At 35.5% G+C, this 16,783-nt stretch overlaps 1 protein-coding gene across 2 annotated transcripts in view; it reads right to left on the reverse strand.

The window, feature by feature from the left end:
• Positions 1-16,783, reverse strand: part of LOC131689976 (G protein-coupled receptor kinase 1) — a 421,810-nt gene that overhangs the window by 241,261 nt on the left and 163,766 nt on the right. The gene's annotated exons all lie outside the window — the stretch shown is intronic.

Raw genomic sequence — 16,783 nt, forward strand, 5'->3', positions numbered from 1 at the left:
GCGTTCAGAATCCGACACTAACTTAGTTAACGGACTAAGCCAGCGCCGGATTGACGCTAGCTCCAAAAAAACGGAGACAATTTGTGTTCCTGAGCAAACCCCAAGTCAAGCGTGATGTCCTGCAAGAAAAGAAGCTCATTTTAAGCTGATGAGAACTAATGAAATCGAAACATTTAATTTAGCTTAGCAGGTCAATGCAAGATATACTATACTATACTTCTCCTTAATTAAGAACAATTTTGGTAAAAACTATTTTTTTTTCCATTGAGGAGAAAATTGTTTAAAACCATCTAAAATAATCAGACAAGCTATGTGAAGATTTTCGCAAAAATGGCTTTCTTTTAAATACTGTAACTTTAAATTCACAAAACCGCTTTTTGTAGTACTGGTTGCTAAAGATAGCAATTTGGCGGGATATTTCAGAACAAAATCACAATGCTTCAAAAATGCATCTGTAATTTGAAAACAGAAAATGATTTATTTTAGTGCAATTTATAATGTCTGTGTTTGGATTGCCTGGAGGATTTTACTTACCATACTGACAAATGGCTATCAGCGAAATAGATGACATCGATTTTTCAAACGAATAATACATTATATCATCTTTATCAAAAAATTGGTATCATCATTCGCTGATGAAGTACTGTGCGTCCCCATCATGAAGCACTTTTACACATGGGGAGACTTGACCAGGTTTTCAGCTAAACCTGCATAACACTCTAAAAACAGTTTTCAATCCTTCAAAACTCATTGAGATATGATGTACAAAGGTATTGTGCGTGTTCATGATTTTTTTGCAGAATTTTTAATTTTTTTTTTTTGCAAAAGTTATACAAGTTTTTCTGTGAACGTTTTCTCTGGTCAACAGCGGGGAGACTTAACCAAGAAAATATTAAAAAATCAGGACACAAAATAAAGTCATTAAACATACTGTAATCCTTTTTTCCATATTATCCAGATCCTTAGCTAGCAGTAAAAAATAGAAAAAAGTTGCGCTTCATAAATTTTGATTTTTAAATGTATTTCCTTTTAAGCACTATCTGTACTGGTTACATTGCATGTTCACATGTTACGAAATTATCCATATTACTGCTCACTTTGATTACTAATACTAAAAGATATAGACTGATATTTTACGTGGGATTTTTGTGTGACGTGATTAACATTAACAGTAGGTACCACAGCGTAGTAAATATCAGAAATTTGGTATCTTTCTTCAGCTTATTGCCACTTGGTCAAGTCTCCCCAAACATTGGATCTTACGTTCAATGTCGTGCAAATTTTAGTAATAATAATTCCAATGTTCCGATTAATGTAAAACAGTTTTGATATTTCATAGAGAATAAGATGTGATATAGTACTTTGAAAGTAATTATTAGTCGAGTAGATATGTCCATACAAAGTTTGATAAAAAATTACATCATTTAACTTAAATTCATTAATTTCGTAATATTTTCTGCAAGGAAAGGTTTTTTCATTCCAAACTTTTGAAATTACCTTTGAAAATTACCAAGCATGAAAATATTTTTGAAATTTTTTTAATAACCTAATAGAATTCGTTATAGCCAATAATAGAATTCTGCGCATGGTCAAGTCTCCCCATGTTCCCCTACTCACTTAACTCAGCTAGGAATTTTTCGGAACGAATGAACAATTGATTTCGAAACGGCAAAATAAATTTCGGTAGCTGAATTTCAGCGAAATGGTTTCTGAGTTTCAGCAACCATTGAAAACTCAATAAAAATACATTAAGTGTTGAAATTCGACAAAAATACTATAAACTGAGATTGTTTCTTCGTTCCCGCTTTTCTCGTTTTTTAAATTTTAAATTTAAACGCTAAAGTTTTAAAATTTTAGAGATTTCAAAGTTAAAATTTATGAGCGTTTAATTTTTTTGTTTTGAATTTCCGAATATTTTTCTTCTTGATTTTCAATTTATTAAATTTCGAAATTCTTGGATTCTTAAATTTTTATATTTCCGATTTTTAAATTTTGAGAAGAAATTGAACTTTAAAATCTTTGAATTTTAAAGTTTTTAATGTTTAATTCTTTAAACTTTATGTTTTTAAACTTTATAATTCCTAAATTCTGATATAATTTTTACATCATGAAATTTTAAATCAACAAATCTTAAAATTTTAGAATCTATGCATTTTTAAATGTTTAACTTTTTGAATTATCAAATATATTTATTTTTGAATTTTCAAATTTTTTTACCATTATGTTTTTAAATTTTAATGCATTTAAATTTTTAAAATAAAAAATACATCAGAATTTCAAATTAAACCTACAATTAACCTACAAAAAATTTTAATATCTTAATTGTTTATTAGGTTTTTATATCTTCATTTTTTTGAATTTTTGGGTTCCAAATTTTTAACCTTTAAAATTTTTGAATCCTCAGATTTTAATATTTTTTTAAATTTTTATATCTTTCAATTTTCAATTTTTCATACCTTTAAACTTTTAAACTTTTGAATTTTGAAATGATTTTCTTTTTGAAGTTTTAAATAACTTATTTTTTGATTTCATTGTTTTTAGAATTTAAAGTATTTAATTTTTAAAATTTTGAATCATTAAGCTTGAAATTTTGAAGCACCTTGATTTTTAAATTCGTGAGTTTAATATCTCTTCTGCGACAGATACTCCCGAAAAAGCTCACAGAGCAAGAGACCGTGGATACTGTGATCTCCAGGTCAGCTTGCTACTGGGTAATCGGAGGGGCTTCGTGAAACAAGGTTGTGCACAAAACTATTGTATTTCTAGGATGTGGAAAAGTGAAATTTATTTAAATAAAAAGGAGCAAACTAGGTGTGGGTGTGTTGTGTAGTTTATTGGGCTATTGTAGGTCTCAAGTTCGCTTTCTGCTGCGGTACGTACTGATGCTGGGCTGCTCGTGGTGTTCGCTGATGGCGAGCGCTCGCTGATGATGCTGGTGGTACAGCTATGGCGTCCCGATTTGCGTGGGTCGCAAAGGCTCCAGTCGATTGTAACGGCGGATGGGTGGCGTGGCGGGAATGGAACTTTACGGCGTCTTCCTTCTTTGGCTCGATCGATGGGCCACGAACGATACCGTATTGGCTTCACCGAGAAGGGCCCTTCTTTACGTTTAGGGCACAATACCCGAGGGTTCACAGGGCTCTGCGGCACCTGTACGCTAACTCCTTGGCAGTTAAACGTCAGCAGATTCCTCTGCCTAGGCCGAAACGTGTGCAGTTAGTGTTTTATCCAGGATTAAAAAAACGTCCTGAATGAACAGCACGGTTGGGATCTCCAAGATATCCGCTAAATATTATCTCACTACTTATTATTCTTTTCACTCACTTCCGATGCACACGAACGCCGCGGTACTAATGACCAATGGCGGGTTTTTCATGATCCCCTTTCCTTACTACTGCCACCCACCATTACCATTTCCATCCCAGGTGTAACCTATCACCACCTCATTCAGGGGTGTATTATCTCTCAGTGAGCAACTGTTAGCTCACTTTTCAACCCATTACAGCCCGATGTTTTTTTAAATGTTGCTTTTTGAAAATTTCTGGAACAAGGTGCGCAGAACTAAATATGCGTCCGGTCAAATTTCCGCATCTTCTTTAGTTCATTGAGAAAGTGGATTTTCTCCCAAATTCAGCGGCGAGTGTGGAAAGAGTTTTCAGTCAAACATTTGAAAATTGAAAAATAAAAGTTATTCATATATAATGATAATAGATTGTAAAAAAGCTCTAAAAGCCTTTAATGGTGGAAAAAAATAAAAAATGGGGCTTTTATTGCTTGCGGATTTTTACGGATTTTTACGTCAACCGGGGATTTGCTGATTTCCCAAAATAAATAATGGCAACGCTGCTTTAGGCGCTCACATGTATCGTTTGAACGTTTGGATTTAGTGTCGAATCGGTGCTAATTTGGGTACTAGTTCACATACATCGTCTAACTTACCCCCAAGTGGTTGCTAGTTACTGACGAGATGAGTTCGAAACAAAAAAATCCAACTTAATTTATAATGTATGATATCATTATAAATTAAGTTGGATTTTTGTGTTTCAAACTCATCTCGTCAGGTTTTCAAAAGATTGTTTTGTATGTTATATTAAAACAAAAACAAAACTCAAAACTCAAAAAATCCAAAAAAGATTAACCAATTTTCGCGATGAATTGTATGCAGCGACGTAGCTAAGGTTAAGTTAAACCCTCCTTCAAACTTAGTTTATTTTATTTGAAGAAAATTTTTAGTGATGCTTATTAAGCTAATTTCATAGCTCCTTTTGAAGCTGGCGACTCTTTTTAACTTTCTCTTTTGATCATAACGGCACCATTGTAAGACTTTTAAAATATTTCCTAATACGAATGAGGATTGTTCAGGCTAGTATATTATTCATAGAATTTAGGAGCAACTGTAAGAATGACAGAATAATTAACAGCAGAGAAAATAAACAATGAGAGTCTTTCCTTGTTAGAGATTCTTAGAACTAATCTCGAAACATGGAACTAATCATAGCCCTCAGGTTTCAAATTATTTTAAGCTCACCTTTCGAAGGTTTTGTTAAAATTTGGATAAAGGACAAATGATTCATTTTTTTTGTTTTTTGATGTAAGTGCCAAGACTTTATTTAAAACTTTTTTTGTGGTCCAACGAGGAAAACAGATCGAAATTGTGAGTTAAGCAAAAGGAATTATGTGAAAAAAATTCACCCCAGAGACAGGATTTGAGCTTGCAACTTTTGGGACTCCGACCCAATGCACAGACCCTGATGACGCCCCAGAAAGAACACATGATTATCGCGTTGGTGACAGTGATTATACCAGTGCCTCTGAAGCGAGATCACACACACCCGCATCTGCCACCCAATGGGGGTTAAGTGATGTTTGGTTTCAATATACAAACATACTGACACTGGAAAGTAGACTACAGTGGGCTGGACATGTAGTGCGAATGCTGGAAGAAAGCAAGGCCGGCGGAACAATGTTTTTCTGAGTGGGTAGTAGTATGATTCGGAAAAAATCCTACCCGTACTGACGAAAGTTCTGACATGGAGTTTGTTTCTGCAAATGAAAGTTCCCTGATAGTAACTGGTGGACATTTGAAAACACCTTTTATTAACGGGCTTTATGACCGAAGGCTCGGCGAAAATGACTGATGTTACAAATGTTCCACAGCAAAGTACCAATTATTCTAAGCTTTTAAATTCCGATACATTAATGTTCCGTTCCCTGCGATAAAACCTTCGTTTCGTGGGTTCTAAAGCCCGCATGACAGTGTTGATTAATGGGAAGGTATCTCCGACGAGCGACATCCTTTCAGGCTTATTGGAGGTCGATTTGAATATTTCTCCGAAGGCATAAATAGTTCTCCTCTTCACTACAAATTATATCCATCTAATACATACTCTACTTCCAGACAACAGGTAAGCCATTCGACATCATCGATATATCGCATTATCTAACTAAACAACACTCGGGCGTGTACAGTGATGGATCCAGGGGGAGGGTCCTGGGGATCCGGACCCCCCTCCCCCCGAAATTTTTATACTTCTTGAGAAATTTTAAAATAATTTCTATTTTTAATTCGTTCTAAATTCAAAATCATTCCAAACCAGATTCGACCACCAAAACTGATTTTAATTACATGAGGGTATTACATATTACGTATTTTACTATGAACATTTCAAAATCGAAATTTCGGACCCCCTCCGAAATTTTTTTCTATATCCGCTCCTGGGCGTGTACGAAGAAGTAATTTGTCTACGTGCCCGCCCAAGAAGTCGAGATGGTATAGTCTCCGAGAGGGGCCATATTTGTGAAATATGGATTTTGTCACATTCCAGAACCCGTTGCATTAGTTAGTGAAAATTCTGGTAGCAATTGCGTTCAGCGAAAATCGAGGAGTATAAGAAAACAACTCATTTACCATAAGCCTCATTTGGAGCATTTCGCCGGATCTGTTCTTCCGAACTTTGTTCTTTTGAACTGGTTCTTCAACTTGTTTGCCTTTTTGTGCCGCGGGTCATCGTTGCAAATAATGGGGCCATACAATTACCCCACGGTGTCTTTGTCGAACAACTTTATTCAAAATTCAAATTCGGCATCTGTAAAACTTCGGGATATGAAAGAATGGACTTTTCCCTTTCATCTGAAAGTAAAAATAAAATATTCTGTCGGGGGGTCTAGAACAACTTTTTATTTTAAAGTTTTTTGATTGAAAACTTAAGTTTTTTAATGAAATTAATTCGCATTTTTACTACTAATTGGTACTATAGACATTCAAAAAATACTAAAAGTGAGAATTTGATGAACAATCCCATTGTCGACAACTTCGTTGAACGCTACAAATCGATATAAAATCACCCGAGAAAATTATTAAAATTTTATCAATTTTTAGGTGTGCGCGGGGCTTATGGATTAAGAAGTCGATTAACAAGGACTTACAAAAAAAATGTTGGGTTTAAATGAACAGTAAATTCAGATAAATTTCAATGTATACAAAGTCCCATTCTCAGCAGAAAAAAATATATTTTCAGATTTCTCCGGGTCTTGGGCGAAAATGATACTTTATGAACAACGAGGTGTGGAAAGGTGTTGACCAAATTTATTCGATAATCTTATACCTTTTCAAGATGTTGATTAATGTGGTAACGGATTTTGTCATGTCTTTTCATTTCTTTTCTCGTTCTAGGGGATAGCTAATGTAAACTAGAATGACCCTTCTTCCTGATCCTTTCATGCCTGGTAAAATACAATTGGCTTAAATTCAAAGCTTTATATTTGAATGAACTAAAGTAGACAGTTCGAGTCATTGTAATAAACGACGGATTTTATTGCAATTTTGGGTTGAGAATCCTGTTTAAAAGAAAGATGATTGAAAAAGAAAAAAGCTCTTCGAGTTTTGGATCCATGATTGTTATCTTTTGTGGTAGATTCATTTCATCAGAATTTATTGATGCCGATTTTTGCTTGTCCTCAAATTTTCCTGGTCTCGAAAAGTCCGCATGGGACATCCAAAACGCCAAGTGTCTCCATATTTCAGTCCTATAATTTTCCTAGGTTTCACACAATGCATTTGCATTGTGTAAAACCTGAATAAGTTCTGACGTAGGTCTTCCACAATTTTAATATTATTCGCCAGGGCCTTTGCTCGGAACCAGGTATTGAAGTTGTTGCTTGTCAAATCCGAAACAAAGGCATAGACATAGTGTCATTGTCTCCATATACATCGCATCTCAGCTAGTTCTAGAAGAGTTCAATTCCCATGGTATACCATGGGGTTGTCTTCACGATGATTACCGATCTGTCTTTCTGCAAGATATTCACGACAATTTCAATAGCTTGAATGCGGTGGAAATGACACGAATGCCTAATTCAACAGTGCGGCCAAGCGCGTTATCGTTGTAAGTACTCGATTTCGCTACAATTAGTGTGCCCATTCAATGAAGGAGCTCCTCCGGTGGAAACGTCCAACGTTTTGACTGGCTTGATTCTCTAGACTCCGATCAAAGGTCAGACGAAACGAGTGCCCGGCGCGAGCAACCGTGCACGGTCTCCCACTACGTGGTGGACAGAGTGTGCTCAGGAATGGACGCGAAAAAGTCCTATAAGGATCGCCCGAATTTTTCCGAATATACGCGAATATAGGCAAATGAAAAACTTGATGAAAGCTTAAAAACGCGGTTATTGGCCCCGGTTCGTCGACGGATTATGGAGGGAAGCAATATTTCGTCTGGTGGCTAGGCTCTACGTTGTATACTCGATTCCCCCTTTGATCGGAATACATGGAACCAAAAATACCTTTTCGGCAGCAACAGCATACCATGCAAAATGTGGATTCAAACGATAGATGTTTCGCGATGAAATGATAATACTGTATATAAACGTAAATATTGTTCTTTAAAACATACATTTATCTGACAGTAAAGATGTTCGCACTAAGCATTGTAATGCGTATATCACCGAAACATCCGCCAGATAATGAGAGCTATGCATAGCTTCGATGCAAATTATTATGACAGTAAATGTGAGAGCGATTATAAAAGAGGTTGCTGTGCTGCCAGCATTCTCCCCACAAAACTTATGGTTTTATATTTGCTTATCAACGACCATGCCCACATCATTTCAGTTCCAAGGAGGCTCTCCGTTTGATGGATAATATAAAGCACTCCTTGTTTTTCCTAGGGAAAATATGGGAGTTCCTGAGCGCTTTATTTGAAAAATCATCTCAGATTACCAGATACAACAATTAGTTTGAGTTCTTTCGCATTGCTCCATTCCGGGTAATGAAAAAGGAACACTTAGATCAGAATAGTAATGAGAGGGCGCACACTTAGGCATTGGAAGGTGATATTTACGGATGATCGCGTGGCTTCAGCGAATTTTCAGTATTTCTTGTCGGAGGACGATCAAAAATTTCGTGGGAAAATGAAGTTTAGGAATCCCAAACCTGGATGAAGGAAAGTCGTTACTTCCTTCATAAAAGTGCATTCCAATACAATGAATCTGCATTTTCGATAACATCAACCCAAATCAGATGTTCACCATTTTAAAATGACACATTAGTGTTTCGTTTAAAATTCAGTAGAGATACGAAAAGTTTAAAAAAAGTGTACGTGGGATGTCTCTTTTCAACATTTTTGTCTTCAAACAACCATATTACCCAATTTGAAATATCCAAGGATTTCCGTAATTATAGTATATACAAACGCTCAGTATAGAATTGAATTAAATTGGAGTTGATGTAGTTTTCGGTTTTTGGTCATATGACTGTCCTTAGTGCAACGTTTCGAAGGAATAGCTCCCCATCTTCACATGAAAGCAGAGTTTAAACATTAATTAGTTATAGTTTTCCCATAATACAAATATTTTCCAAATTTTGCCAGGACCACAATTTTTTTTTTCTTCAAGTAGAATGTAATATTTAGTTTGTTTCTGCAAGTGGCTTTGTTCTACACTAAAATGGAAAACTATTTATAGGGAAACAGAAGACGAAAATAGGGTTGTTTTCTTTAACCTGAACAAATGCATCGCAAGATTAAATTAGCTTGTATAGTAACAAATGTTTTTGATTAGTGAAGATCTTATGACACATCTTAGAAATGGATTTGGAAATATCGGGATAGATCTGAGTCGTGATAGTTTCCACGAACACGATTGATGAGAGATCCGGGGTTGGGAGGGGCGTCAAGTGAGGAATGGTGAATGATGGTTAGTGCTGTGACACTATTTTTATATATAGGGCGAAATTTTGATTGCTTACATTTTTATTATACAGAATGCAACTGATAGTTTTTACGCCATGATTAACATAACAAAAATCTTCCAAAAGAAGATAAACTTTCACTAGAATTTTGTTATTCAAAAACACAGTTGCTCTCGGTGATGCTACGGATAGGTATAATATGAATATGAATTATGTCAGAAATCTATTTTCTCACTACTAGGTGGATTACTTGGTGATCTATGCATTCATATACCATCCAACGACTACCTTACGACTGAACGAAATACTTAATCCCACGGATAAATACATCAACTCTGGACAAATTTTTACTTTGAAGTGAATTTACACACACACACACACACACACACACACATACAGACATTGTCCCAATTTGTCGAGCTGAGTCGATTGGTATATGAGACCAAATTTTCAAAGTTTGAGTGAATTTTATACATTTCTTTTGTAAGAAATGTAAACAAATGTATCCCAGGAACAGCAGGCCGAATAGACCTAATTTTTTAAAAATGTTATATAAAATCAAATAATCTTTTAATTAAAAATATAAATGCAAAGTTATTGAATGTTCTCACTCTTAAACCAAGAAGAACCATTTCATAAGAAAAGTAAATATTTCTGAAAAATTCATAGAAGTTTTACATTTTCAAATTTTGAAAAATCACGATTTTTAGCACCAGTCTAAAAAGGAAAGCCCAATCAAAAAAATTTTTCTAAGTTTTTGCAATAAATAACAATGCTACCAAAAATTACGAAATTTTGAGAGATCATATAACTTTTTTTAAGAAATTGCTGTATTAACCCAAACATACTACGGACATTGCCTTCTTTTGTACATGTCCTCTTTTTACATGTGTATATTTTCGCGAGGCAATGTTTTCTTTCTCTTGGAGTTTTAAAGGGCGAACACGAAATTATTGCGACACCGAAAATGTCATGGCAATTTTCTTATAATGTTTAAAATCAAACCAAAATTTTAGGGTAGTTTTATACATATATTTACTTCAAAAATTAAAAGAAAAGTTAATCGATTGAGCCTTGAGTGTAAAATTGAACGCATTTTCGCTTGATGCCCTCCATCAAAGTCTTTACAGTGTCATCCGGTACCAGTTACTCAGTTTTTTTTTCCATTTTCTTAACATGTCCTTCTCGTCTTTGACTGTCTTCTTGCTCTTCCGAAGTTCCCGCTTCATCATTGCCCAGTACTGCTCCACCGGGAGCAGCTCCGGACAGTTTGGCGGATTCATGTCCTTTGGAACAAAATGGACGGAGTTGGCCTCATACCACTCCAGGACACTTTTAGAATAGTGGCATGATGCCAAATCTGGCCAAAATAGCGGAGCTTCGTCGTGCTGCTGCAAGAACGGCAAAAGGCGCTTCTCGAGGCACTCAGATTTGTAGATCTCGCCATTTACTGTGCCCTTTGTCACGAAAGGCTCACTCCTCAGTCCGCAAGAGCAGATGGCCTGCCAAATGAGATATTTGGAGGCGAACTTCGACATTTTCTTCTTCTTAAATTTGTCGTCCACATAGAACTTGCTCTTGCCGGTGAAAAACTCGTCGTCCATCACACAGCAGCCATATTTTGTCAGCATCTTCTCGTAGAGCTTCCGTGCGCGAGTTGTATGTATGTAGTCCAGCTCTCTTCTTTGCATTCTGAACGTAGCTCTGCGACATTGCCGATCTTTTTAGCCAAATCACGGCTTGAGACGTTGGGATTTGCTTTAATCATCCGCTTCACCTTTCCCTCCGTCTTTTTGTTCTCCGGTCCCGGTTTTCTTCCAGCTCCTTTGCCGTGGTCCAACGTCAACCGCTCCTGGAATCGCTTCAACACTCTGGAGACGGTTGAATGGTGAATGTTCAACATTTTTCCCAACTGCCGGTGCGACAGGTCAGGAATTTCCAGGTGTTTGGAAAGAACTTGTTCTCTCGACTCGCGTTGGTTCACCTCCATTTTCGTTGAATAGAAAAACACGACTTCGAGTTTGACAGCATGTAAACAATACACATCAATGAGAAAGTGTGCAAAATTTGGTTGGTTTTTAACCAATGGAAAAAAAGTAATGCCCTGTTGACTGTGTCGCAATAATTTCGTGTTCGCCCTTTACTACGATTGTACCGGTTTATATGAGAAATTACTATGTGACCGCAAAAGCCAACTCCGGAACCAAAAGTCTGTACTTAAAAAAATCAATTGCAGTCATTAGAAATATTATACCTTTCAAATCAAACTTGTAAAAATTGGTTATGAGTTCGCTGGAAAATATGTAAGATATTAGCTTAGGAATTTGGCGAGTTCGCCGAAGGCACCAAGAACCGACATAGTCTTCAAAGCTACGTTGATTGGTCAAAAGTGATCTAGATTCGCAAATCCAAGTAATTTTGAACATTTGAACAATATTGTTACATCATTCGGATACCATGGTGTTATCAGTTTATATGGGAATTTGCTGCGTGATCGTACTCTTCAACCGGTAACTCCAGAACTGGAAGTCGGATCAATACAAAAACAATGGCAATCGATAGCAAGGTTGTAGCTTTTATTTGAGAATAAGTTCGTGCAAATCGGTCCAGCCATCGCTGAGAAAAATCGATTGTTTGACACGTACATGCACACATACATACATACATACACGCACACATACACACACACACATACAGACTTTTTCCGATCTCGACGAGCTGAGTCGTGAAGGTACAAGAGATTCGGCTCTGCGGGTCTCGGTTAAAACGTTTAGGTTCCGACCGGTTGCATAACCTTTCTGTGTGAGAAAAAAGGAGAAGTAAGCAATCACCCAAGATGCGGTAACAAACAAAATAAAGTCTTCGCGCGCAATAGCAGGTGCGTGTACGAGGTCTAACGGGCACCGAATAATATTTCATTTTATTTATTTTATTTCATTGTGCAAAAAATATTCATCTTCATCGTTTTCATGCACTGTATTTATTGCTCATATATTTCGGTGCAATGAGTTTCTATTTAAAAAAAATGTATCCTCGAAACAGCTGGTCGAATAGTCCTAATTTTTTAAAATGTTATACAGAATCAAATGATCTTTTGATTGAAAATATAAATGAAAAGAGTTATTGAATGTTTTCCCTCTCAAAACCAAGAAGAACAACCATTTTATGAGAAACGCTAATATTTCTGAAAAAATCCTTGAGGTTATGCATTTTCAACTTTCGAAATATCACGATTTTTTGCACCAGTCTAAAGTGGAAAGCCCATTGGAAAAAATTGCTTCTAAGTTTTTGCTATAAATAACAATGCTACCAAAAATTACGAAATTTTGAGAGATCATACAGGGTGTTTGGTTCATGGTTAAGAACCTCCCGAGGGATGATTGACTGTCATATTTGAAGAAGAAAATCGTTCTACACATACCATCAAATCTCAACCGTTACTAAGTTATTGAACTTTTTGTGTTAAAAACTTAGTTGTCTTAAAATAGCTCTAACTCAAAAAGTATACTTTGTATTTAAAATCTTCTAGATCCATTAGATTGGTAAGAAAATTTCCCATTGAATAATGTCCTCACATGGTTCAGTTAATGAGGTTAAGTAACCTTTTAACAGTAATTTATTTAAAATTTCACAATTTTGATCGATTTTCGTTCATTTCGCGAAAATTTCAATAGTTAACATCACAATTTTATTAATTTAGATTATTGGGCTTGAAGAGTTGCATAATTTATTCTTTGACATAATACACTTATCTTTTCTTGTTTTCATTTATTTGGGTTATTGAACTTGGATATTTTTATCTCATTTTCACTAATACTAGCTCTTATTGAAAAAGTAAGGCACTTATTGTTACTTTTCTTATTTTTTCTCCAAAGCCAGGAAAATTTTGCAGAGAAAAATGTATTAATACATTTCAGTTAAGTGAATTTAGTATTCTGTAAGAAGTTAATTAGTTTAAAGTTAATGTTATTATTAGCATTTTCGTTATTTTCTTAAAATGTTTATTTTTTACATTTACATAATAAACATTTCCATTGCTATTATGGAATAAATGCATATCAGGAAGTTCTACAACTTTTCTATGACGCCATTCAATTATCTCTTTTAGTTTCAAAGCAAAATCATTTTTATCACCTCGTTTCATATGCAAAAACAATGATTTCGAACCCACTAAATTTGTGGTGAGGTCATGTTGTGTTAACTATTAAATTGCAGCGAAATGAAAAGCGATAGGGATAAAGTGTCAAATAACAAGTTGTAGAGAGTGTTAAGAGGCACCAAACAAACAGTAGTAACGACAAATTTATTTGATTAATAATTAGAATAATTACAAAACTAAAAAAAAGCGCTAGTTTTGAGTTATTTTACCAGTAAAAAGTCATTTAGCACACTTAACTAAAAGATATTTATACATACATCGAAAGGAAATTTTCTCAGCTTTCCAATGAAGTCTTGGAAATAACTACATAAAGCAGATTTTTAAGATTAGAGTCTTTTAAGCACTCGCAAGTCGATTACAGGGAAAGTTTAGTAATGAAATTGCACAGAAACGAGAAGAGATAGGAATATGATGTTGAAGAACAAATTGTGAATCGTCCTAAAATTCAACTTTTGGAGAATAGACATTGCTATAATCATAATTCATTATTTTGAGAAAATTAACAAAAACCTCATCAAAAACATCAACTTTTACCTACTTTACAGCTAAAAGGTAGTTAAAACTAATTAACTGAAAGATATGAGAACACTATTCAATAAAAAATTTTCTCACTTTTCCAATGGCACTAAAAGATTTAAAGTACAAAGTATACTTTTTGAGTTAGAGGTATTTTAAGATGAATAAGTTTTTTGCACAAAAAGTTCAATAACTCTGTAACGGTTGAGATTTGATGGTATGTGTAGGACGATTTTTTCTCCAAATATGATAGTCAATCACCCCTTGAGAGGTTCTTAATCATGAACCAAGCACACTGTATAACTTTTTTCAAGGAATTGCTGTATTAGCCCAAACATACTACGGACATTTCCTTCTTTTTAACATGCGCTACTCTTTCTACATGTGTATATTTTCACGAAGCAATGTGTTCTTTCTCTCGGAGTTTTAGTTTTGAGAGCGAGAGAGAGAGAGAGAGAGGAGAAACCTTGATATTGATACATTTCAGGATTAGAAGCTAAATGTCTTAATGAAATATTGGTTAATTTTATTTATCAAATTAGTTATGGAATTTGCGTTTCGATTTCGTCTCAGCAGAATTCAACACTAACTTAGCGTCGGGATTAAGTTAGCGCCGGATTGCCGCTAGATTCAAAAACGACGTGTGTTTCTGAGCAAACCCCTAGTCCTGCGTGATGTCCCGCAAAAAAAAGAACTCATTTTAAGCTGAAGAGAGCTAATGAAATGCCCCGAACGCGCAAATGTGGATTTAAAAAAAATCCTTTGTGGCGGAAACAGTTGTTAACCAAAAAATTTCTCCACTAAGAAGAAAGTATGGCATAGCGCGTCTTGCATTGGCTTGCTAAGCCAAACTGAACGTTTCGATTTCATTGGTTCTTTTCAACTTAATATGAGCTTCTTTTCTTGCGGGAGATCACACAGGACTGGGGATTTCTTCAGAAACGCAAGACGAGTTTTCGTTTTTGGAGCTCGTCAATCCTGAGCTGACTTACTGCTGTCACTAAGTTTGTGTCGGATTCTGATGAGACGAAGTCGAAACGCAAATTCCATAACTAATTTTGTTATAGGTTCTTTGCCCTTATCTTATTCTTATTCTTCATGGAGAAAACACAGTTTTTTCCTAAAATTTTTCTCCACTGAGGAGCATATTTTATTAATCAGATATTCTTCATCTGTAAACTTTGTTTTAGTTAGCCAGATAATGGGTTTCCGTTGAATACAGATTTTTATTATTATACAACTGAATATCAGATCAAAATATGAATAAGTTAAACGAGAAAAGCTATCCTGCTCTGGGGCAAGCTCGCGTAGATGCTTTCGTTATACTAATTAATATTTAGATCTGTTATTCCGCTAGACATTACTAAAAATCTTAATAGTGATGATGATGATGATGGTGATGTAGTTAACGCACCATCAGTGCAAGGGCTACGCCAGTGACAGCGGATGCTTTTAAGAGGAAGTCGGTTTCTAACCCCAAAATGACACCTTTCGGTTATTAAAAGTTGCCAACTTGGTTTCCTCAATAGAATCAAACATAGTCATCGCCAGTTCAAAACGGTTCATATTGTCAAAGCTATAGAGAATAATACTCAACAGTAAATCGCTAGCTTGTATTATAAAATGGCGTTAGTCATCTATTTTCCTCGAGTTTTCGCACACATTCCCTTCGAAAAGAACCGGATTATTAGAGGTAAAAGAATTATGTTTAATTAGAAGTCGTAATTTTAAATTTAAAAATAATAGCAAACATCGATTGCCGTCATCTACTCATCATCCCAGTTCCAAAAATTTCGATATTGCGAGTTTTTTAGAAAATTTCACTGCACCGGATGTCGTTACCTACCATTTCAAAAAGGAATCAGACATCGATTTTCGTAATCTACTCAACAACCCAATTCCAAAACTATCTATTTGTGACAAAAACAAAATTACCCTCATCGATTCGCCCCCTAGTTCCACCAGGAGTACCTGTTCCAAATTTGAACCAAATCGGACAAGTCTAGCTTCCGGACCAACGGACCCGGTTTTTACTTCAAAATTTTAGATATGTTCTGATAGAATAAAGCTCTCCCTCCGTCCCTTTCTGTTTAAACACTGACTTGAGCCGCCTATGTGCATTACCAGAAGTTTTACATTCTGCTCATACCTTAAGGGGAATATAAGTTAAAATGTCACAAATAAACTGGCAAACTTTTCGGAAATTCTCGATAACTATCTCAAAAGTCGAACAGTTTATGAGACACTTGGCGAACTTTCCGATCTAACCATATCCAACCAAGGCTGGAAAATTTAACCCACTTTCCATAAAATTCATGGCCCGGAAAATAATCCCCACTTTATCGCTTTGGTTCACACCGACGACAACGTTGCTTCTAAAAACGGAAAGAATAGCAATCATCGTCGCTGTCTACTGAATTCAGGAGACCAATCCGCTCTGACTGTGTTGTTTAATCGGACGGCATTTTAGCAGGACCGTTCGAGACAGGAGAAGTAAAAAATAAGTTTTTTTCGTAACGTCATTTAACGACCATGAGAAACATTTAATTCAATTTGTGGCATCCTGATTGTTAAATCGCGATTGAGGTACAAGGCCGGTTTTGAAATTGTAGCAAAAAAAAAAATGCGCCAACGCTATTGACTTTTATTGCACACAATTATTAATTATATACGTGCCCTTTGGGAGGGTTTGTTGGTCAGATTGATATCGTGTTCCTCATTATCATTCAATCCTTTTATATTGTTGAAAATGAGAGAACAATTCTTTACTGAACCATGAAACGAATATTTGCTTATTTTGTATGCCAATACCAACGAGTTGACAGAAGCAAAACCGTACTGTTTCGACGAACTTACTGTACACGAACATGAAATTATTTAACGCTTTTTGGTGGTATACAACGGGGAAAACAGATCGAAAT

Source organism: Topomyia yanbarensis, chromosome 3 (genome assembly GCF_030247195.1).
Source record: "Topomyia yanbarensis strain Yona2022 chromosome 3, ASM3024719v1, whole genome shotgun sequence".
In the NCBI taxonomy this organism is placed as follows: Eukaryota; Metazoa; Arthropoda; class Insecta; order Diptera; family Culicidae; genus Topomyia; species Topomyia yanbarensis.